Source organism: Coregonus lavaretus, assembly GCF_964263955.1.
Source record: "Coregonus lavaretus genome assembly, chromosome: 4".
Classification (NCBI taxonomy): Eukaryota; Metazoa; Chordata; class Actinopteri; order Salmoniformes; family Salmonidae; genus Coregonus; species Coregonus lavaretus.
In genome coordinates, this window is record NC_139991.1 from 42461399 (window position 1) to 42486478 (window position 25080).

The 25080-nt window shown below is 45.9% G+C and overlaps 1 protein-coding gene across 1 annotated transcript in view; it reads right to left on the reverse strand.

Annotated features, from left to right (window-relative positions):
• The window catches only part of LOC311127359 (bone morphogenetic protein receptor type-1B-like), a 113564-nt gene extending 88619 nt beyond the window's left edge, over nt 1-24945 (reverse strand). The window contains exons 1-2 of the mRNA XM_084159198.1: nt 24772-24945; nt 14985-15054 (exon numbers count right to left, since the gene is read on the reverse strand). The gene's annotated coding sequence lies outside the window, so the exon portion shown is untranslated. The remainder of the gene's footprint in view (nt 1-14984; nt 15055-24771) is intronic.
• Nucleotides 24946-25080: the final 135 nt, after the last annotated feature.

The following is a 25080-nucleotide window of genomic DNA, read 5'->3' on the forward strand; positions in this document are numbered from 1 at the left end:
TCATTTCAGAGAGGTCCGATTTTCTCCATGTAACCCTTATTATGAATAACGTTCACTCCCTAAGGTTGTTAAAAAGCTGCTTCAGTCCATCTTTGGGTTTGGACCTGAAGAGAACCATGGTCATCCGATCCAGCGGTCATCCATTAGTCCAACAGCCCCCACCCAAAACATGATGGAACCATGTCTAAAGGTACCAACCACACTAGTATACTCCTTCCCCAAGCCCAGAATAACACCACCGCCCAACGCCCACACACCCAACCTACAGAGGGTTAGGCAGCACAGCACTCCCCCTCTCCACCACCCACACCCCAGCCCTGTCACCAGTGACTGACACCTTACAGCCTATGATTGATGACCATGTTGATGTAGCGCGCTGCAGTTTTCTGATGCTGACACATGTTGGCCGTCAGACATGAGAGGAGAGAGAGCGAGAGCGGGAGAGAGAGCGAGAGCGGGAGAGAGAGAGAGAGAGAGAGAGAGAGAGAGAGAGGAAGAGAGAAAGAGAGAGGGAGCGAGAGAGAGAGAGAGAGGGAGCGAGAGAGAGAGAGAGAGAGAGAGAGAGAGAGAGAGAGAGAAAGCGAGGGAGAGTTTTCACTGCTGTATTTAGTTAACATGGTTCTTATTATTTCTACGTTGTTTAAAGTCTGACCAGCCCAGCTGCTGCTCAGGGGTGTGGGGAGTGTGCGTGCGCGTGCGTGCACATATATGTGCGGTAGTGTGTGTGTGTTCGAGTGTACGCGTGTGTGCATGCATATGTGGGGAGTGGTTTTTTCCATGCTCTCAGTTGTCCAGGTATGTGTAATGAAATCGCCGGGCTTGTTTTGAAAACCCTGGGAGTTCCACTCATTTTCACGAGGCTTTTCTGTGGACCTCAGGCCCGGCCTACTCTCCTCTGTCTCTCCTCCTCACCCAGACCTGGGCCCAGGGAGCTGTCCAGCCCAGCTCATTTACTGCTTAATTTCAAAAGTTAAACAAACACAAGCCTCAAAGATAAAAGAACACCCACCATCCTGTGCTCTGTGTCACACTGAGAAAACCCCTGTTACTTCAACACCCCGAGTGGGAAGAAACATCACAGAGAGTGAATGACATTGGTTTGCAGACACATCTAAAAGGTAATACTGTGTGTGTGTGTTTTATGCCACTCAGGGTTGGCATAAAAACAGGCTGCCCATGGAATGCTGTTAACTTCATCCTAGCCATCAACCAGTGGCTGAAATGGCTATGCCAGTGTGCCCCAGCCCATGTGCTGTCACCGAACCCAGTACAGGGGTATGCTGATGACTTTCAGATCTCCTCCAGAAAGGAGCATGCTATCAAAGACATGCTCTTTCGCACAGATAACTTTTTGAAATGGCCTGGGCTGGAAGTGAAAGCCACAAAATATGCAGTGTTCTATGAAAGACTGACTCACCTGCTGAACATGATCAACAGTGACGATGTGACAATTAGGGAGTTCGGAACGGGTCTCTATATTTAAAAACATTTATTTATGAATATCGAGTCCGGGTTGGAAAAGTCCATTTCGTGAAGACTTCTAGGAGGAAGGTCCCACTGGACACAGACACTGAGGACAACTTCCTGGGCTTCAGGAGGAAGGACAATGGAAAACTGGACACTCGTGCTGCAGGTTTTGGAGTCTAGCCAGACCTCAATGACCTGTGAAACCGTACTGGAGTGGAGCTCAGATGGACACGGACGGACACGTGAACTGAACCAGTGACTGCCTCTGATGCAGTTGTGGTAGACCCCTGTGTTGTCGTGGCGGCTTCTGTCACCCATGATGGAACATCCCATCCTACATCCAGGATAACACTCCTCGGTATCAGACGGATGCAGCTACTGCAGCACTGGACTGGCCTGAGGCTGCAGGGGAAACTCACTGCTTTGGACTTTGCTGACAACTCTGTCTCCCATTCCATGTACCAGAATGCTGCCATTGGCCAGGACATTATCCCCTTTACTGTTAAGGCGAGGCTGCAAGTTCAAGCAACAAAATACAACCTAGCACTCTGGTACCCTGCAAACCATGATCCGTTCCGTGTTTTAAACCCTGAATTAAATGTAACAGAGTTAATGGTTGCCGTTCATACAAATACTTGTATATTGCTAGACATGACCGCCTTGTCGACCTGGTAGCTACTGAGGTGAGACAGGGGGTCTCACCAACAGCACACATAAACAAACATTCTCTTGTCAGACAGCCTGGTTTGATGTTGATGATCATGTGTTTTCTTGTATGCCTAATAAGCGAGATATTGTTGTTGTTGGGGGAGGCCAAAGGGAAGTGCTGATTTTGGAAGTGGGCTATTCATTCAATTCATACATGAAGCAGGCCTTTTCTGATAAGCTCCTTAAATACCTTTTTTTTTTACTGCTTGGACACCCTGGGATACAGATGCAAGTTGGTGGCATTGATATTTGGCAGTCTGGGCCACGTACCTAGGCTTACAGTACGTAGCCTTCAGATTGCAGGCCTGCCTAAGAGTAGAGCAAAACAACTGTCTAGGTCAGAGGTCACCAACCTTTTCTGAGTCAAGATCACTTTCTGAGTCAAAATGCAAGCAGAGATCTACCTCTCAGATTTTTTTTTTTTAAACATTACTTAAAAACATAAGCCTTTGCAACATCAACCAATTAAAAACAGTTATGTAGAAATAAGCTTTGTGCAGTAGGCTATATGCCCAATACATTATCACTGCATATTGGCTATGCTTGAATTGCCCTGCCAATGTTGCTCTTCTCGGACCATTTTTAAATATATATATATTTTTAATTGGTATATGATCACACTGCTAATAGATCATTTTAAATCAAATCAAATTGTATTTGTCACATGCACCGAATACAACAGGTGTAGTAGACGTTACTGTGAAATGCTTACTTACGATCCCTTAACCAACAATGCAGTTTTAAGAAAAATAAAAGTTAAGAAAATATTTACTAAATAAATTAAATAAAAATAAATAAACGAGCAACAATAAAATAACAATAACAAGGCTATATACAGGGGGTACCGGTACCGAGTCAATGTGCGGGGCTGTCGAGTAATCGAGGTAATATGTACATGTAGGTAGGGGTAAAGTGACTATGCATAGATAATAAACAGCGAGTAGCAGCAGCGTAAAAAAGGGGGTGTCAATGCAAATAGTCCGGATAGCCATTTGATTAGCTGTTCAGCAGTCTTATGGCTTGGGGGTAGAAGCTGTTAAGAAGCCTTTTGGACCTAGACTTGGCGCTCTGGTACCGCTTGCCGTGCGGTAGCAGAGAGAACCGTCCATGACTAGGGTGGCTGGAGTCTTTGTCAATTTTTAGGGCCTTCCTCCGACACCGCCTGGTATAGAGGTCCTGGATGGCAGGAAGCTTGGCCCCGGTGATGTACTGGGCCGTACGCACTACCCTCTGTAGCGCCTTGCGGTCGGAGGCTGAGCAGTTGCCACACCAGGTGGTGATGCAACCAGTAAGGATGCTCTCGATGGTTTTGAGGACCTGTGGACCCATTCCAAATCTTTTCAGTCTCCTGAGGGGGAATAGGCTTTGTCGTGCCCTCTTCATGACTGTCTTGGTGTATTTGGACCATGATAGTTTGTTGGTGATGTGGACACCAAGGAACGAAGCTCTCAACCTGCTCCACTACAGCCACGTCGATGAGAATGTGAGCATGCTCGGCTCTCCTTTTCCTGTCGTCAACGATCATCTCCTTTGTCTTGATCACGTTGAGGGAGAGGTTGTTGTCCTGGCACCACACTGCCAGGTCTCTGACCTCCTCCCTATAGGCTGTGTCGGTGATCAGGCCTACCACCGTTCTGTCGTCGGCAAACTTAATGATGGTGTTGGAGTCGTGCTTGGCCATGCAGTCATGGGTGAACAGGGAGTACAGGAGGGGACTAAGCACACACCCTTGAGGGGTCCCCGTGTTGAGGTTCAGCATAGCAGATGTGTTGTTGCCTACCCTTAACACCTGGAGGCGGCTCGTCAGGAAGTCCAGGCTCCAGTTGCAGAGGGAGGTGTATAGTCCCAGGGTCCTTAGCTTAGTGATGAGCTTTGAGGGCACTATGGTGTTGAACGCTGAGCTGTAGTCAATGAACAGCATTCTCATATAGGTGTTCCTTTTGTCCAGGTGGGAAAGGGCAGTGTGGAGTGCAATAGAGATTGCGTCATCTGTGGATCTGTTGGGGCGGTATGCAAATTAGAGTGGGTCTAGGGTTTCTGGGATGATGGTGCTACAGACGTGAGTGCTACGGGTCGGTAGTCATTTAGGCAGGTTACCTTGGTGTTACCTCTGCTTGAAACATGTAGGTATTACAGACTCGGTCAGGGACAGGTTGAAAATGTCAGCGAAGACACTTTCCAGTTGGTCAGTGCATGCTCGGAGTACACATCCTGGTAATCCGTCTGGCCCTGCGGCCTTGTGAATATTGACCTGTTTAAAGGTCTTACTCACATCGGATACAGAGAGCGTGATCACACAGTCATCCGGAACAGCTGGTTCTGTCATGCATGCTTCAGTGTTGCTCGTTTCGAAGCGCGCATTGAAGGAATTTAGCTTATCTGGTAGGCTTGTGTCACTGGGCAGCTCGCGGCTGGGCTTCCCTTTGTAGTCCGTAATAGTTTGCAAGCCCTGCCACATCCGACGAGCGTCTGAGCCGGTGTAGTAGGATTCAATCTTAGTCCTGTATTGACGCTTTGCCTGTTTGATGGTTCATCGGAGGGCATAGTGGGATTTCTTATAAGCGTCCGGGTTAGAGTCCCGCTCCTTGAAAGCGGCAGCTCTACCCTTTAGCTCAGTGCGGATGTTGCCTGTAATTCATGGCTTCTGGTTGGGGTATGTATGTACGGTCACTGTGGGGACGACATCATCAATGCACTTATTGATGAAGCCGGTAACTGATGTGGTATACTCCTCAATGCCATCGGATGAATCCCAGAACATATTCCAGTCAGTGCTAGCAAAACAGTCCTGTAGCTTAACATCTGCGTCATCTGACCACTTCCGTATTGAGGGAGTCACTGGTACTTCCTGCTTTAGTTTTTGCTTGTAAGCAGGAATCAGGAGGATAGAATTATGGTTAGATAGATGGAGGGCGAGGGAGGGCTTTGTATGCGTCTCTTTGTGTGGAGTAAAGGTGGTCTAGAGTTTTTTTCCCCTCTGGTTGCACATGTAACATGCTGGTAGAAATGAGGTAAAACGGATTTAAGTTTCCCTGCATTAAAGTTCCCTTCCAATAGGAGCGCTGCCTCTAGATGTGCATTTTCTTGTTATACAGCTTGTTGAGTGCAGTCTTAATGCCAGCATCGGTTTGTGGTGGTAAATAGACAGCTATGAAAAATATGAATGAAAACTCTCTCTGTAAATAGTGTGGGCTACAACATATCAGGAGATACTGTACCTCAGGCAACCTCGAGCCTTCCTTAATATTAGATTTTGCGCACCAGCTGTTATTGACAAATAGACAGAGAGCGCCACCCCTTGATCTTACCGGAGGCTGCTGTTCTGTATTGCCGATGCACGGAAAACCCAGCCAACTGTATATTATCCATGTCGTCGTTCAGCCACGACTCTGTGAAACATAAGATATTACAGTTTTTAATGTCCCATTGGTAGGATAGTCTTGAACGGAGCTCATCCAGTTTATTCTCCAATGATTGCACGTTGGCCAATAGGACGGATGGTAGAGGCGGGTTACCCTACTCGCCAATGAATTCTCACAAGGCACCCGGACCTGTGTCCCCTGTATCGGCGTCTCTTCTTCATGCGAATGATGGGGATTTGGGGCCTGGTCCGGTATTAGCAGTAAATCCTTTGCATCCGACTAGTTAAAGAAAATATCCAGTTCGAGGTGAGTAATCGCTGTTCTGATACCCAGAAGCGCTTTTCGGTCATAAGACACGGTGGCAGAAACATTCTGTTTCAAACAACACGAAAAAACACACAAAATAGCACAATTGGTTAGGAGCCCGTAAAACGGCAGACATCTCCTCCAGCGCCATTGGTTGTTGTATTACTTGTGAGGCCCAGCTGAGTGAGCATAATATATATATTTTTTTTACTGGACTGATGGCCTGCATCTGATGGTCAGCTTGAGGGAGGGAGGAAGCAGCGGTGAGGCTACCTATCACCTGACTCACCATCCGTCCGCTCTCCCACCGCAGAGAAAACTGGACAGTCCAGCCGATGGCGAAACTCAAGTCGCAATGCATTATTTCTGCCTCATGCACCAATTCATGTTGTTACTCCTATGACCAGAGAAAGTGAAATATTCCTCGATATTCAAAAAGACAAGCCGCTAATGATAACTACGTAAGCTTATCGGAACACCTTGCTATACTCATTCATTGCAGCTGCAGTGCCGGTTATAGTGTGAGTATGTGCATTATATGGCTTATAAACGTGTTGACAGTGCTGAATAACAACAAATGTGAACAAACAGCAGCTCTTTGCTGTATTCTTTGAGTCTCTCTCTAGTCATGGTCTTCAAAGTTTTGAATTCTCACAGTATCAACTTTGCTGTGCGTTCGAGGTTTCTTTTTACAGTCTATGGCTCGAGGAAACTGTGCAGACACAGTGATCTGAGCTATCTGATTGGCCAGCAGTAGGCCTATAGGTGCCTTGATTTGCTCACTGGGCCTGCTGGGTAGGCAGAGTTCTACCTTCAGACACATGAAATCGTTAAAAATGGGAACACTTTGCTTTCCCGGTGCTAGGGCTGCTGAATCAATAGCACCTATCGTCAACTGTGCGAAACAAATGAAAAAAATAGGAACTCAAGGCTTCATCGTTGGGTTTTTTACAGAAATGTTTGGTGATCGACTAGGAATGCCTTGGAGATCAACCAGTCGATCATGAGCGACCGGATGGTGACCACTGGTCTAGGTACTGCTCTGTTTAAGGCGTAATGGGCAGCCTAGCTGTGTGAAGGAGAAGCTACTACTCTGTTTAAGGCGTTATGGGCAGCCTAGCTGTGTGAAGGAGAAGCTACTGCTCTGTTTCAGCTGTTATGGGCAGCCTAGCTATGTGGAGGAGAAGCTACTGCTCTGTTTCAGCTGTTATGGGCAGCCTAGCTGTGTGGAGGAGAAGCTACTGCTCTGTTTCAGCTGTTATGGGCAGACTAGCTCTGTGGAGGAGAAGCTACTGCTCTGTTTCAGCTGTTATGGGCAGCCTAGCTGTGTGGAGGAGAAGCTACTGCTCTGTTTCAGCTGTTATGGGCAGCCTAGCTGTGTGGAGGAGAAGCTACTGCTCTGTTTCAGCTGTTATGGGCAGCCTAGCTCTGTGGAGGAGAAGCTACTGCTCTGTTTCAGCTGTTATGGGCAGCCTAGCTGTGTGGAGGAGAAGCTACTGCTCTGTTTCAGCTGTTATGGACAGCTTAACTGTGTGAAGGAGAAGCTACTGCTCTGTTTAAGGCGTTATGGGCAGCCTAGCTGTGTGGAGGAGAAGCTACTGCTCTGTTTAAGGCGTTATGGGCAGCCTAGCTCTGTGGAGGAGAAGCTACTGCTCTGTTTCAGCTGCTATGGGCAGCCTAGCTGTGTGGAGGAGAAGCTACTGCTCTGTTTCAGCTGTTATGGGCAGCCTAGCTGTGTGGAGGAGAAGCTACTGCTCTGTTTAAGGCGTTATGGGCAGCCTAGCTGTGTGGAGGAGAAGCTACTGCTCTGTTTCAGCTGTTATGGGCAGCCTAGCTGTGTGGAGGAGAAGCTACTGCTCTGTTTAAGGCGTTATGGGCAGCCTAGCTGTGTGGAGGAGAAGCTACTGCTCTGTTTCAGCTGTTATGGGCAGCCTAGCTGTGTGGAGGAGAAGCTACTGCTCTGTTTCAGCTGTTATGGGCAGCCTAGCTGTGTGGAGGAGAAGCTACTGCTCTGTTTAAGGCGTTATGGGCAGCCTAGCTGTGTGGAGGAGGTGTTTTTTCTTTCCTTAAGTGTCCTTGCATCAACAACCTTTGAATTGTTTGAATCCTTTATGATGTAATGTGATTTGTGGATTCAAATAAAGTATTTAAAGTGTGTGTGTGTGTGTGTGTGTGTGTGTGTGTGTGTGCATGTGTGTGTGCATGTTCTTTCATGTGTCCAGCTCAAATGAGAATGAGGAAACCAATAAAGCCACAAAATATTGGCCCTGTGAAACAAAAGCAGCTTATCCTTCAATTTCCTGCCAGCGAGACTCCCAGGCCCAGCACTGAGACGCTCATTAATTGAAGTTGATCTTTAAGGAAAGTACAAGAGGACTACTGTACTCTACTGCAGCGGCACAGCTCTGCTGCTGGAGCCACAGAACACAGGTGGAGGGAGAGGGAGAGGGGAGAGGGGAGAGGGGAGAGGGGAGAGGAGCGGAGTAGAGCAGCTGTTCACACACTCCCCTTCCTCACAGCTCAGCCTCCTTGGTTTATAGAAATGCAGCAAAAAGTTACGTTCCCAGATTAGTGTTTTACGTTCTCTGAACAGGTGGGATACGGTATTGGTGCGGGACTGTTCTGTTCAGCTGTTGTGAGGAGACTAGGGTGGCTGCTGTGATGTTCATGTGTGGTAATGTGGTAATGATAACACTCTGTGGTAATGCGGTAATGATAACGCTGTGTGGTAATGCAGTAATGATAACACAGTGTGGTAAGTATTTTAAAAATGTAGGCACTCACTAACTGTAAGTCGCTCTGGATAAGAGCGTCTCCTAAATTACTAAAATGTAAATGTAAATGTAATGGGGCAATGATAACACTTCAACAGGTGACCATAACAGTGACATCGTGACTCTTCCATAAGAATAGCTAAAACAACTTTCCTAAGAGATCAAGATCATGACTTACTTATACTGAACAAAAATATAAACGCAAAATGCAACAATTTTAACAATTTACAGTTCATATAAGGAAATCAGTCAATTTAAATACATTCATTTGGCCCTAATCTATGGATTTCACATTACTGGGCAGGGGCGCAGCCATGGGTGGGCCTGGGAGGGCATAGGCCCACCCACTTGGGAGCAAGGCCCAGCCAATCAGAATGTGTTTTTCCCACAAAAGGGCTTTACCACAGACAGAAATACTCCTCAGTATTATCAGCTGTCTGGGTGGCTGGTCTCAGATGATTCCGTAGGTGAAGAAGCCAGATGTGGAGGTCCTGGGCTGGCGTGGTTACACATGGTCGGCGGTTGTGAGGCCAGTTGGACGTACTGCCAAATTCACTAAAACAACGTTGGAGGAGGCTTATGGTAGAGAAATGAACATTCAATTCTCTGGCAACAGCTCTGGTGGACATTCTTGCAGTCAGCATGACAATTGCACGCTCCCTCAACACTTGAGACATCTGTGGCATTGTGTTGTGTGACAAAACTGTACATTTTAGAGTGGCCTTTTATTGTCCACAGCACAAGGTGCACCTGTGTAATGATCATGCTGTTTAATCAGCTTCTTGATATGCCACACTTGTCAGGTGGATAGATTATTTTGGCAAAGGAGAAATGCTCACTAACAGGGATGTAAACAAAATTGTGCACAACATTTGAGAGAAAAAAGCTTTTTGTGCGTATGAAACATTTCTGGGATCTTTTATTTCAGCTCATGAAACATTGGATCAACACTTTACATGTTGCATTTATATTTTAGTTCAGTATAGTTACTTAGAGCCATCTGTAGACATACATAGTATTATACGTAGCCATGTCTGAGTAATGAACAGCTGTATATAGGCCTGACACACCTGTAACAACAGTCCAGTCTGTTACAAAATAGCTGCTACTCTCCATATGTAACCTGATACCTTCTATACTATACCTAGGCACTCAAGACTCATCAGAGAAGGCAGACTCATTCCAGCAGTCAGACAGACAGAGAGCGAGAGAGAGCGAGAGAGAGAGAGAGAGAGCGAGAGAGAGAGAGAGAGAGAGAGAGAGATGGAGAACGGAGGCACTCTGTTACAGCTGGGCAGAGGATTAGTAGAAACATAGTAGAAAAAGTCAACAATGAGAATCAATCAAATCAATCAATCAATCAAATTTGATTTATAAAGCCCTTTTTACATCAGCAGATGTCACAAAGTGCTATACAGAAACCCAGCATAAAACATCAAACAGCAAGCAATGCAGATGTAGAAGCAAGGTGGCTAGGAAAAACTCCCTAGAAAGGGGGGAATGAGACACGAAAGAAAGAGAGAAAGAGAGAGAAAATGAGAAGCATTGCTCTTTCGTTAGTCCGTCAGGCTGATCTCTGTTCCAGGAATATGATTAGGGATTATTCTGTTATTTTAATAAATATCTGTGAAGCTTTATACCCTCCTCTCCCCTTCAGCCTTGGCAAACACCTCGGAGAGAGAGAGGGAGAGAGAGAGAACTAGAGAGAAAAAGAGAGATAATTATAGAGCGAGGCGAGAACGAGAGACCGAAAATAGAAATGTAGGAGAAAGACAGCCTCCATGGTCATTGAGGCTCAAAAAGACATGGATCTCCAGATAAATAGCCATGCCACCTCAAGCCTGTCTGTTGGGGCAAGCTTCCCCACCACCACCACTGTCACTCCCAGGAAGATCAGTCTCTCTGGGGACGACAGCTAGCCGGCCACATGACCGAAGCCTATCTTTAACAAAAGCTAGTGTGACTTTTACAAGCTTTGTTAATGACTATCTGTCCTCATAGAAGAGTTATAGGCAGAGAGTCCAGCTCACAGACAGGACCAGCTGCACAGAGGCAAACTACAGTACAGGTGAATTAGTCAGATGCTGAAATTGGTCTAACATTTGATACCACAGAAAGGGATATTAGGAGAATGTCCTGGGTTTGACAGTGATGGTGTTATTTTTACATTTACATTTATGTCATTTAGCAGACGCTCTTATCCAGAGCGACTTACAAATAGGTGCATTCACCTTATAGCCAGTGGGATAACCACTTTACACTTTTTTTTTTTTTTGGGGGGGGGGGGGGGGGGTTGGAGTAAAGGGGGGGGGGTAGAAGGATTACTTTATCCTATCCAAGGTATTCCTTAAAGAGGTGGGGTTTCAAATGTCTCCGGAAGGTGGTGAGTGACTCCGCTGTCCTGGCGTCGTGAGGGAGCTTGTTCCACCATTGGGGTGCCAGAGCAGTGAACAGTTTTGACTGGGCTGAGCGGGAACTATGCTTCCGCAGAGGTAGGGAAGCCAGCAGGCCAGAGGTGGATGAACGCAGTGCCCTCGTTTGGGTGTAGGGACTGATCAGAGCCTGAAGGTACGGAGGTGCCGTTCCCCTCACAGCTCCGTAGGCAAGCACCATGGTCTTGTAGCAGATGCGAGCTTCAACTGGAAGCCAGTGGAGTGTGCGGAGGAGTGGGGTGACATGAGAGAACATGGGGGTGGGGGTTCGTTGCAACTACACTCCAAGACATGGAGGAAAGGGAGGACACACTCCTGGGACGTTGACGGCACGAGGCCGACGTCATTTATTTTGGCTGGCTCTAATCCTGCGATGTGTGCTCAAACCTGCCAGGCATTCTACCACTGTGCTGCCTGTGTAACCTGTGTGTGTGTTTGTTTGTGTGTGTTTGTTTGTGTGTGTCTGCGTGCATTTGTGTTCCCATGTGTCACTCCACTATTAATACTCAAATTTGCTGATCGAAAGGGAAACTGCCTGGCTGCACATTTTCCATCACCGTTTCCAAATATAGCGCAGTGCTAGTACACTGACTGACTGTGAGCCATTGTTGAGAGTCCAGAGTGAAGTGGAATGTGGCGCTGCCTGCCACCAGAACACCTGACTACACACACTCCACTGGCTCACCTGAGGATCTCAACAAAACACAACACAGATTATCTAAACTATATATGCATCAATACAGTCAATCTCTATCAGGTGTATGTTTCACACTGTTTTTAGGGTATATTACAATTTCTAAATAACATCCATTAGCTTCATCTATCTGTGTCTGTTTCATTCTGTATTGTTTTTCACCAGGATGTTAGTTAAACTGTAATTAAGAGATTACTCAGAGCAGCCAAGGACAAGAGAGAGGGTGGACCCCAGATAGCATCTATGCAAAGGCAGCTCTGTGCCCTCTCCTCTCTGGGTGGCCTACAGCTCAGTAGAGGGGGTAGAGGCCGAGGGCTCGGCATGCAAAGCTTTGATATCATCACATTTCCATGCAGACAACCGTGGCCAGTCCAGGTACGGCTCAGATCGCCCTCTGCCCTGTATGTATGTAAAAAGCACACGTGAAATCCATTTGAATCTGTCATCAAAAACGGAGGGGTTTGGCAGGCGAATAACGTGAGCAGGAGAGAAATAGATTTCATCTGTTTTCCCCCTCTCTCCTTGCAGTCAGAATGGCACTTGCTGTCAAAAGCAGTTAGCGGACGAGCGTGGGGGTTCGTTGCAACTACACTCCAAGACATAGTCAGGAATTCAGAACAAAGACTGTATTGGTTCTTCAAAGGACATTCAACATAATATGTGATGGATGTGTTTTCAGAGTGGTGAAATCAATTGGAACTAAAAACCCTCACAGTCCAGATTTGAAGAAATGTGGGCCATTTAAATCTCTTGGTGTGTTTATGCATGTGGTTATGAGGGTGGGAGGGTTTGGGGTGTTCCAAAAGAGAGTCAGGTCTTAAAACAGGATGCAAAGCTTAAGGAACGTTTCGAAACCCACATGCCAGTGTAATTACTATTAAATAACAGTACAGTATTAGTTTCAAGTTTCAACGTTTATTTGTCACATGCACAGGATACAGCAGGTGTAAACAGTACAGTGAAATGCTTACTTGCGAGCTCTTTCCCAACAATGCAGTATTCAAGGAAATAATATAAAGTAAGAAAAACTAACGAAACATGCAGGAAAAAGAGACGCGGGAATGCAAGCTATACACAGGCTCAGTCCCAGTACCATAATTACAGAGCCGAGTCAGTAGAGCCGAGTCAGTAGAGCCGAGTCAGTAGAGCCGAGTCAGCAGAGCCGAGTCAGTAGAGCCGAGTCAGCAGAGCCGAGTCAGTAGAGCTGAGTCAGTAGAGCCGAGTCAGTAGAGCCGAGTCAGTAGGGCCGAGTCAGCAGAGCCGAGTCAGCAGAGCCGAGTCAGTAGAGCCGAGTCAGCAGAGCCGAGTCAGTAGAGCTGAGTCAGTAGAGCCGAGTCAGTAGAGCTGGCTCAGTAGAGCCGAGTCAGTAGAGCCGAGTCAGTAGAGCTGGCTCAGTAGAGCCGAGTCAGTAGAGCCGAGTCAGTAGAGCCGAGTCAGTAGAGCTGGCTCAGTAGAGCCGAGTCAGTAGAGCCGAGTCAGTAGAGCTGGCTCAGTAGAGCCGAGTCAGTAGAGCCGAGTCAGTAGAGCCGAGTCAGTAGAGCCGAGTCAGCAGAGCCGAGTCAGCAGAGCCGAGTCAGTAGAGCCGAGTCAGTAGAGCCGAGTCAGTAGAGCCGAGTCAGCAGAGCCGAGTCAGTAGAGCCGAGTCAGCAGAGCCGAGTCAGCAGAGCCGAGTCAGCAGAGCCGAGTCAGTAGAGCCGAGTCAGTAGAGCCGAGTCAGTAGAGCTGAGTCAGTAGAGCCGAGTCAGTAGAGCCGAGTCAGTAGACCACTAAACCAACAGAATGAGCAGGGCTACCTGTTAGATCTCCCATTGCACTTTAAACAGGTGTCATCATGTAGGGTGGTCTGTCTGTCTCAGCTGTTCTACCATGCACTGCTTTAATAACCCATTGAGTTACAGCCTATAAACACAGACCAACATCCTGGTTGCGTTTGGTGTGTGTGTTTGTGTGCCTGTGTGTGTACGTGCATGTACAATACAGTAATGTTTTCTATATAGAGGATGCAAACGCAATTCAATTCAATCAATCTCAATGTAACTCCTCTCAGTCTCTTTCTCCCTCAGACACAGCTGTTTCTTATTTGTCAGGATCCAGCCACAGAGAGAGATACAGTGTGAACTTTAACACATAGATTATTGACATTCTTTAACGGGTGTGAGTTACTCTCCATCCAAACCAGTGCTCCACTACTACAATCCTCTCCTATTTCCGGACACGAGGTCACTGTTATAGTCTACATCCACAGCCTCTCACCAATACAAGCAGCTATTGTCTTCTGTGGAGGGGACTCTTCACTGACTTCAAATCAGATCCTGACTGTTGGAGCAGTGTCAGAGTGTTGTCATAAAATTGTGTTATTTATGACGGGTCCTGTAGTGGCAAGTCTCACTGCTTAATGGTTAAGGAATGCTAATTAAAGTCTACAGCAGCAACTCTCTGACACAGTGTGGAAATCAAGGAGAGAGAACATACTGTATTGTGTTAGAATCGCTTTATATTGAATGATCACACTCAATGTTGTGTGGCCTTCACACGTTCCGTTCTGTTCACACTCTACAGTCCCAATTAAACAGTCCTCAGATCAGCTACGGGAGACAATTCTGTAACAGGCCCTCATGGCCCTTACGTCTCACCTGTCCACAGGTCAGCTGTGACGTGAGGTTCAATCAGTCCCATGCCTGTAGAGTGTAGCTTAGCTACTACTCCACCTGGCCAGTGCTAATGGCTACCGTCAAACTGTCAGCTCCACGCATCACCTTTTAATCAGTCACCATGGTGACCAGGTTGGGGTAAGCAGGCACAATGTGGCATCCCACATTCCTCTCTCACTCAGTGGGAGGGATCCATGTCACAGAGCCACAAACACACAGTAGACCCTGTGGTGATGCCACAATCAGCCTTTCACACAAACACCCACGCCCCGGGACTGGCAGGTGGAGCAGAGCTATCCATAGAGCATCCATTGGCCTCCGTTACTTTGTCTACTCCAGACTGATCCTGCCGTGTACACAGAGATGACTCTATTACCTGCAGTGTGGGTTCTCTTCCATCCTAATCGATGTGCTCAGCAGTTAGTCAATTAGTCACTTCTCTGGAGGGTCACTGCAACCTAGCCACCACTGAGCTCCCTACACACCCAAACACTACACACACCCTAATAAGAGACTAGCGTAGGGCAATCAAACACTCAGCCTACAGTAATAAATAATTAAGAACATTTAAGGATGGAAAATAGACATACCATCCAACAACGAGGGGTTAAACAACGGTCTGTCATTATGGCCATCCAAAGTCACAGCTGCTGTCTTCTCCTGGAAGAAAAAGGAAAGTTGGTAAACAAAGTTTATATAATCATACAGTATATTTTCCATGTATACAAAAATGGTGATTGCGAGACGTGATTCAGACTTAATTTCAGCCAGGCTCAAGGCATTTCACCACCTGGGATTCAAACCAATGCCCCTAATCGACAGTAAAAGACTACACTCCCTCTCACTGTCTCTCCCCTCCTCCTCCCCTCCTCCTCCTTATTCTTCTTCTCCTGTCTATCCTCCTCTTTCTCCCCCTAATAACAGGATGCCTGTTTTCTCACACAGGGTTAAAGACCTTCCAGGCAAAGAGCACACTGAAGTAATTCCTTCTCTTTCCCTTCATCAGACAAACACACAGAGACAAATAGACAAAGAGACAAAGAGACAGAGACAGAGAGACAGAGAGACAGAGAGAGAGAGAGAGAGAGAGAGAGAGAGAGAGAGAGAGAGAGAGAGAGAGAGAGAGAGAGAGCCTCACAGTGACATTGGGGACTGGGTGGATTATCACTAACCAACTGGAACCTAAAGGAAAGGAGAGGATTAGTAAAAGGTGGAACAAGATGAGGCCTCCTCCTCTTCCTCCATTTCCTCCCACCCCCTCTTTTTTTCCTTCTTCCTCCTCCTCACCTCACTGGAGACCATGTGATTTCCCCTCAGGAATATAACAATCTTATTGATATCACACCGGTCTAGACTGAACTCTTATCAAAGAGCTAATCTTCATATATATCCAGAAATTAAAGATGTCTCCCTTCCAGGAATCTCAGAGGGACTATGAATAGATACATCAGAGTAAAAATGGGTAGGCCTAAATAAGTGATTGTTCTATTGTTCTAAAGCTGAGAGTTCTCTCAAAGGAGATGGTAAGTCCTTTACGTCCTTGTCCCAATGATGAAACCCAGAACTCTGTTAATATGAAGACAGCAGAATCTATCCCCTTCATCTATCCTCTTCCCGACGTCCTGTCTCCTAGTCCTCCTGAGGGATGAGAATGTCTGGTGCAGACACAAGCAGAGACCTGCATCCCTGGGTCTGTGAATTGACGTGAGCATTGTTTTCCAGGGGGAAAGGAATATGTTGTTTTTCCTTCAGAGTGTCTGGGTGTGCATGGGGACTACAGAGTGTCAGTGAGTGGGAGGAACGCCAGCTGCAGTATTGGCAGAAAGAAAGCAAAGGGATTGGGTGATGGATGGAATAGCCATACCTGTGTAAAACCTTGTTACCAGATGCTCTTGAGCTCTGGTGTGTGTGTGCGAAAGTGCATGCTTGTGGGTGGGAGAGAGATACACTACCAAATGTATGTGGACACCTGCTCGTTGAACTTGGTCCCCCCTTTGCTGCTATAACACCCTCCACTCTTCTGAGAAGGCTTTCCATTAGATGTTGGAATATTGCTGCGGGTACTTGTTTCCATTCAGCCACAAGAGCATTAGTGAGGTCGGGCACTGATGTTGGGCGATTAGGCCTGGCTCGCAGTCGGCGTTCCAATTCATCCCAAAGGTGTTCTATGGGGTTGAGGTCAGGGCTCTGTGCAGGCCAGTCAAGTTCTTCCACACTGATCTCGACAAACCATTTATCTATGGTTAGGGTCAGGGTCTATGCTGAAACAGGAGAGGGCCTTCCCCAAACTGTTGCCACAAAGTTGGAAGCACAGAATTGTCTAGAATGTCATTGTATGCAGTAGCGTTAAGATTTCCCTTCACTGGAACTAAGGGGCCTAGCCCAAACCATGAAAAACAGCCCCAGACCACTATTCCTCCTCCACCAAACTTTTCAGCATTGGTGCATGTAGCGTTCTCCTGGCATCCGCCAAACCCAGATTCATCTGTCGGATGGTGAAGCGTGATTCGTCACTCCAGAGAACACGTTTCCACTGCTCCATGGTAACCTATTTCATGAAGCTCCCGATGAACAGTTCTAGTGCTGACGTTGCTTCCAGAGGCAGTTTGGAACTCGGTAGTGAGTGTTGCAACTGAGGACAGACGATTTTTATGTGCTACGCGCTTCAGCACGCGGCGGTCTTGTTCTGTGAGCTTGTGTGGCCTACCATTTCGCAGCTAGGCCGTTGTTGCTCCTAGACGTTTCCACTTCACAATAACAGCACTTACAGTTGACCGGGGAAGCTCTAGCAGGGCAGAAATTTGACAAACTGACTTGTTGCAAAGGTGGCATCCTATGATGTTGCCACGTTGAAAGTCACTGAGCTCTTCAGTAAGGCCATTCTACTGCCAATGTTTGTCTATGGAGATTGCATGGCTGTGTGCTTGATTTTATAAACCTGTCAGCAATGGGTGTGGCTGAAATAGCCAAATCCACTAATTTGAAGGGGTGTCCACATACTTTTGTATACAGTGCATTCGGAAAGTATTCAGACCCCTTCACTTTTTCCACATTTTGTTATGTTACAGACTTATTCTAAAATGTATTTCCTCATAAATCTACACACAATAACCCATAATGACGAATCGAAAATAGGTTTTAAAACATTTGTGCTAATAAAAAAACTAAAAACTAAAATGAAATACCTTATTTACATAAGTATTCAGACCCTTTGCTATGAGACTCAAAATTGAGCTCAGGTGCATCCTGTTTCCATTGATCATCCTTGAGATGTTTCTACAACTTGATTGGAGTCCACCTGTGGTAAATTCAATTGATTGGACATGATTTGGAAAGGCACACACCTGGCTATATAAGGTCCCACAATTGACAGTGCATGTCAGAGCAAAAACCAAGCCATGAGGTCAAAGGAATTGTCCATAGAGCTCCGAGACAGGATTGTGTCAACGTACAGATCTGGGAAAGGGTACCAAAAAAATGCAAAATGTCTGCAGCATTGAAGGTCCCCAAGAACAAAGTGGCCTCTTAATGGAAGAAGTTTGGAAACACCAAGACTCTTCCTAGAGCTGGCCACCCGGCCAAACTGAGCAATCGGGGAAGAAGGGCATTGGTCAAGGAGGTGACCAAGAACCCGATGGTCATTCTGACAGAGCTCCATAGTTTCTCTGTGGAGATGGGAGAACCTTTTAAACCTTAAAAGAAAACAATTTAATTAATTTTAGAATAAGGCTGTAACATAACAATATATGGAAAAAGTGGAGGGGTCTGAATAATTTCCGAATGCACTGTATATAGTATATCAAACTTAAATCTACTCCCACACTCCTCGTCAAGAGCAGAGAGAGATGGAACAAAGTGGAATCGTAAAGAAAGTTCTGGCGTTTTGGTTGCTGGTAAAGCCATTGAAAGAGGCCTGTTATCCTCTGTTCTCCATCTGTTGTCCTCTCCTCTGTCAAGCCCCTGATACATAGTAGCTCAGGCAGTTAGGGTCTCTACGTCCCCTGTCTGGCTCTCTGTCTGTCATTTACTGCCTTTAAAAAAAACATAGCTGATATGGCTGACTTGCTGAAACAAATGTGGTTTCTACTGACAACTGAGATGTACAAACTATGGCATAAGGGGACGACAAGCGGATAAGAGGCAATCCATAATTTCGATGAAGACATGAATGAGCGAGCTAGGACGGACGTAGTCAATATAACTATTTGTTCAGCACTTTTGAAATGTACAGCGACAGAATTCAGAACATGGGCCGTTCTTACAGTGTTCTCCCTGTACACCAAGTCAGAACCATAGGATAAATAAAGGGGGCATATAAGCAGACAATGAAAGCTCTTACAATATTCGATGATTACATTTCTCTAAAACTATAGGCTACATGTGCACCACCAAGTCAGAACAGTAGGCAAAATTAAGATGGGAAAATAGACCAAATTATTAGGGTGAGGCACATGGGCTACGAACAGCTTACTACACAACATACACTTAGTATTACTTTCTTAGCTTCAGTATACATATCTCCCTGGCATATTAGATCATTTATGCAGCAGCATACAATACATTTTTGGACTCACCTTGTTGTGCTGTGCTTACTTGAACAGGAAGGTGGCGCGGCCGTCCTTCGTGGGCAAATATTTTCATAAAACTTTGTCATCAAATTCTGGCATTCTCTGGATTTATGGTGCTTTCAAGACAACTGGGAACTCTGAAAAAAACAAGGTCGAATCATGATGACGTCAGAGATCTTCAGGTCGTAGCTCTAGAAAGAGGCCCGAGTTCCGGATTTACAATTCCGAGATGGATGAACATTCAAAACGTATCAGATTTCGCAGTTCCAAGTTAACAGTTGTTTTGAGCGCGGCACAAATCATGCTTCATTGACAGCATGGCCAATGTTGAATGTTTATAATTTTAAACTTGGAAAAGAGACCCTTAACCCAAAATTTGGGACCACATTGCTTTGCAATGCTTGCAGTTAGCCACTGATTCCTTCCAAACCGCTCATTGTTGAATTTGCGATTTCCAACTTGTGTAATGTTTATGTCCAATGGCCGATGAGCACCGATGTGTTTTATCTATAATTTCTCTTCATTATTTCTCTTCATATGTGATTGGTGATTTGAAGGAGTCAGGCGCAGGAGGGTAAATCACAGAATACAGAGTTTATTCCGTAGCACAGAATTACGCTGGAGAGCGTCAAACAGTCCAGTGCGCAAAACAGGTGCACTGGAACAAAACAAGCACACGGGGAAAATACAAAATACACGTAGCTTAACCGAGCTACTCTCTCCTCACAATAAACAATCACCCACAAGTACAAGGGGGCAGAGGGAACACTTATACATGTACTAATGAGGGGATATGAACCAGGTGTGTGTAATAGACAAGACAAAACAAATGGATGATGAGATATGGAGCGGCAGTGGCTAGAAGGCCGGTGACGACGAACGCCTAAGCCTGCCCGAACAAAGAGAGGAGGCAGCTTCGGAGGAAGTCGTGACATCATATGACAAGGATTAAAGAGGATTTGCCAGTAGATCGCCAACTTCATTCATGATGATGACTGCTAGCTAAGATTTTGAAAGTATGATGTTGACATGATCAGTCCAATCAAAGCTACTGTAGATATAACGTGATTTTATCTGTGGCCAATGACCTTGAGCATTCTTGGATGGGCACTTCTAATGGAACTCTATGGCAGCACCCAAAGGGCTTGAATTTTCTAGCTCTAACCTTAGACTTGGCGGTGACGTACTGTTCCCATGAGTGACAGAACACTGAGCCAATCACGGCGCAACTAGAGAACATTACCAACACCTAGGCTCCATATTTTCCGCTGGCTGCCCCACCACCACAGAAAGCACTGAGCTAGGCTGAAACACCTGCATTTTGAAGCTGCCTTACTCAAGAAAGCAAAAAAGAGACCATGTTTGTATGTGGCTTTATTAACTCAAAGTTATTTGTATTTATTTTTTACATTGTTTGCAAACTGATATGTGACATGTATTAATGCCAAAATAACAAGCAAAACAGGCAAGGGCAAAAAAAAAATCAAATCCTCCTGACGACTTCAATAAAGTAGAAGCTTCAATATGGGATGAACAAAGATTTCCCTCAATAACCTGATAGTTCTCAATGAATTATTCCTGAGATGGCTAGCAGACAGTTCCACTCTCTTCAACACTTTCTCAATGTCTCTCATGCATTCTCTAAGAGGAACCCCCCCCCTCAGTCAAATACTAGCAGATTTTTAATATGCACTTAGGAACTCTTCTTTGATTGGCTGAGCTAACTTCCTGTAATTATAATGGAGGAAGCTGGGGTGAGGGGGTCGCAGCTTGCTAAGCTTAGCCCTGCGGACTGACCCAGATTCAGACCCATGACTACCCTGTGTGTGTGTGTGTGTGTGTCTGTGTCTACGGGGGAGTCAGTAGGTCTAGGTTTTTGTTTTTAACTCAAAGGTAAAGGGGATAGGAGTAGCCTGCAGACACCTGGAAATTATTAATTCAGCAGATTTTGATTTGATCTCACTTGTCAAAGACACACCCTGCAGCCTTCCATAATCACAGACCGATGTGTGTCTTCGACATCTAGTAGGTTATTCATTGATAAAATGGGAGATGACAATCATCCACAGTGTGACCGTGTGATGTACTGCAGTAGGCCTACTCACAAGACCAAATGTTTAGTTCAACAGATACCTGACAGGTGCATGGTCATCACATCTCCTCCCAATATCAGGAACACCTATGAGCGTTTGAAGGGGTGTCCACATACTTTGTGCCCACAAAGCTCATCACTAAGCTAAGGACCCTGGGAATAAACACCTCCCTCTGCAACTGGATCCTGGACTTTTTGATGGGCCGCCTCCAGGTGGTAAGGGTAGGCAACAACATATCTGCCACACTGATCCTCAACACTGAGGCCCCTCAGGGGTGCGTGCTTAGTCCCCTCCTGCACTCCCTGTTCACCCATCACTGCATGGGCAAGCACGACTCCAACACCATCATCAAGTTTGCTGACGACACAACAGTGGTAGGCCTGATCACCGACAACGATGAGACAGCCTATAGGGAGGAGGTCAGAGACCTGGCTTCTACCCCCAAGCCATAAGACTGCTGAACAATTAATCAAATGGCCACCCAGACTATTTACATTGACCCCCCCTCCCCCCCTTTGTTTTTACACTGCTGCTACTCGCTGTTTATCATCTATGCATAGTCACTTTACAAATTCCCTCGACTAACCTGTACCCCCGCACATTGACTCGGTACTGGTACCCCCTGTATATAGCCTCGATATTGTTATGTAATTTTCGTGTCAAATACAATTTGATTTGATCAATGTTTCTAATTTCAAATCCTGATTATTACCAGACCAGAGTGGCTGTGATTGTGCCGCCCGGCCTGTATCACACAGTCGTTTTCACATTGCAGACAAATTCCTTTACACGGCTACCAGAGCTGGTGTCAATTTGAATTGAAGGCAGTACATTCAGGACGTGAACTTAGATAACAATTTTTTTTTTTAAATGTTAATTTCAATGACTTCTCAAACTGAGTAGAAGCTATTTATTTCAAAAGTTTTTTAATTTTTTTTATTGTTTATTAAAATCACTTCCTGAATTGACTGCCTCCAATTTGAATTGACCCCAGCCCTGAAGGCTACCATACAAGACCTCCCAAGACCACCACCGTGCCGTGGGTAAGTTACACGGAAACACACACCCAGACACCTGAAACACACAGAGCCCAACACTGAAATGCTCCAAGCCTCAGTCTGTGGTAGGCCACAAAAACACAGGCCTGCCAACTGCCCTCCAGCTGCCCAGCCTCCCTCCACATCCCTGTCCTGTAAGCTAATTGTGTGTGTGTGTGTGTGTGGTACCAGTCCTGGGTGGTAGTGGGATCACTGTGTGGTTCATCCTAGCCCACACACTCTCTCACTCTCAAACTCACTCAGTTAGGCCTCCGTCAATGATCCTCTCTGTATTGAATAGCACTCTATTCCCCATATAATGCACTACTTTGGACCAGATCCTTATGGGCCTTGGTCAAAAGTAGTACACTACATAGGGAATATGGTCTCTTTTTGGACACAACCTCAGTCTCCAAGGTGAAGACAAATCTAAAATATAAGGCTGTGCATGGATGGCTGCATGGGGTTTCTGGCCTGGCCTAACATCAGGAGCTGGAGGCCAGTGATGTAATGAGATCAGATCTGGTCCGGTGGAGTTCTATGATAGACTGGAGAACAGAGCACAGCATTGTGGCATGACTTTATGTCTTTAAATGGGGTTTCAGTCCAGTCAAATATTACCCTTGACCCCATGCCACTATACACCATTAGATGGGCCTCTCAAGTCAACAGCCCCACGGCCACTGCTGTGGACCACACAAAACATAACACAGACAGAGACACACATTTATACACACAACCACTAATCTCATCCACCAGCCGGCTCTCTCTCGGTCAAACCGTCTGGTTTCAAAGCACCTCAGAAAGGGACTTGAATGGAGGCTATGGCAGGAGTGGACGAAACAACCGCTGATTTGAATTGGCTGATCTCTCAGTCCATCACCATCTAGCCACTGATTTGAATTGGCATTCATTTTGATTGGTGATTTTCTCCATTTTTCAAAGTCCCATCTAATACAGCTTTAGCAGGCTCGCTCCCTCGCCCGCCTCGATTTTAAGCTGCGCCCCTTTCAAGTCCCACTTTAAGACACAGTGTTACCAGGCTCTATATGCAGTAGCAATTTACACTGAACAAAAATATAAATGCAACATGCAACAATTTCAACGTTTTTACTGAGTTACAGTTCATATATGGAAATAAGTCAATTGAAATACATTCATTAGGCCCTAATCTATGGATTTCACATGACTGGGCAGGGGTGCAGCCATGGGTGGGCCTTGGAGGGCATAGGCCCACCCACTTGGGAGCCAGGCCCACCCACTGGGGAGCCAGGCCTAGCCAATCAGAACGAGTTTTTCCCCACAAAAGGGCTTTATTACAGACAGAAATACTCCCCCCCCCCCCCCCCCCCCTCAGATGATGCCGCAGGTGAAGAAGCCGGACGTGGAGGTCCTGGGCTGTGTTCTGCGGTTATGAGGCCGTTTGGACGTACTGCTAAATTCTCTAAAACTACGTTGGAAGCAGCTTATGGTAGAGAGATGAACATTCAATTCTCTGGCAACAGCTCTGGTGGACATTCCTACAGTCAGCATGCCAATTGCACACTCCCTCAAAACTTGAGACATCTGTGTGACAAAACTGCAAAAAAATTTAAGTGGGCTTTTATTGTCCCCAGCACAAGGTGCACCTGTGTAGTGATCATGCTGTTTAATCAGCTTCTTGATATGCCACACCTGACAGGTGGATGGATTATCTTGGCAAAGGAGAAATGCTCACTAACAGGTATGTAAACAAATATGTGCACAAAATTGGAGAGAAATAAGCTTTTTGTGCATATGGAAAATGTCTGGGATTTGTTTATTTCAGCTCATGAAACCAACACTTTACATCAGTGTAGCTTGGGGACAAGGTTAATACAGTCACACATGGTGTGACCAAACAGTGCAGTTGGCCAACCTCCTGTCCCGAACCCAGGTCCACTCTGTCTTAGTCAGTGTGAGTATACATCTTACTGAACTCAAACTCTAGTCTCTCCAAGGCTCTGTGGAGTCTGGACATACTGATACTGTGTCTCCCCCACAGCTCTAATGAGCAGTATCAGTCCTGGACTCTGCCAGAGGCTGTTTTTCAACATCACACAGAGTTCATTAATTAAGATACACTTTAAATTAGATAGCTAGCAAGGGGTGTAAGGTCATACTGGAACTGCATATTAATAGACAGTAAACAAGACTTCACAGATTAACCAAAAACACCCAATACCTCTCTAGCGCCATGGTAACATAATTGAGTTGTGAAAGTAGCCTATCGGAAACGTATCTAAATATTAGGCTAAATGATTGATCCATTTGTAAAACACAGTTTAATACGTGTATCATAGATGCAGGCTACGTTTACCGTTTGAGGTGTATTTTCGAGGCTATATCTCAGTTGATCAAAAGTGGCATTCAGATTTATGGTGCGGTGATAATTTAACCAATTACTGATACGCATCAACACCAGCTCCGGAAAACTCGGAACCAGGCGAATCAGAGTCGGTTGATGATGGAGCAAATGCAGCATCCTCTGAACAATCACAGCAGAAAAGATGTGAATCTCGACCGAATTACATGAATCATAAACTAAACACAATATCACTTACATTCTTACAGAAACAGTAAGGAAAGCTCGCGACCACAACAATTGACGCAGCTAAAACTTCGCGCTCGCTGTGATTAAGGGTTTCTAAACAAACGTACCTTTCCTCGAGTAAAATGTAGAATGGCAGGATTCCGATGTGATGGTTTGGTCACAAAACTTCCAAGAATTACATCTAGCTTTCTAATTTTTCTACGTTTGTGTTGTGTCCGACTTCTGACTTTTCCAAGTGAACGGGCTGTCTGTCTATTCGCTGAGTCTTCGCAGTCCGGTATAGGGCTCCCACCTCCGACGTCTTGGAGAAGTACAGTTTTAGGGCATCCACTGCTCCAAGTGTTCCTTTTCACTTTGTCTACCAATGGAAATATTGCATAATAGGCAACAACTTTACATTTTCCCCTATAACTTTA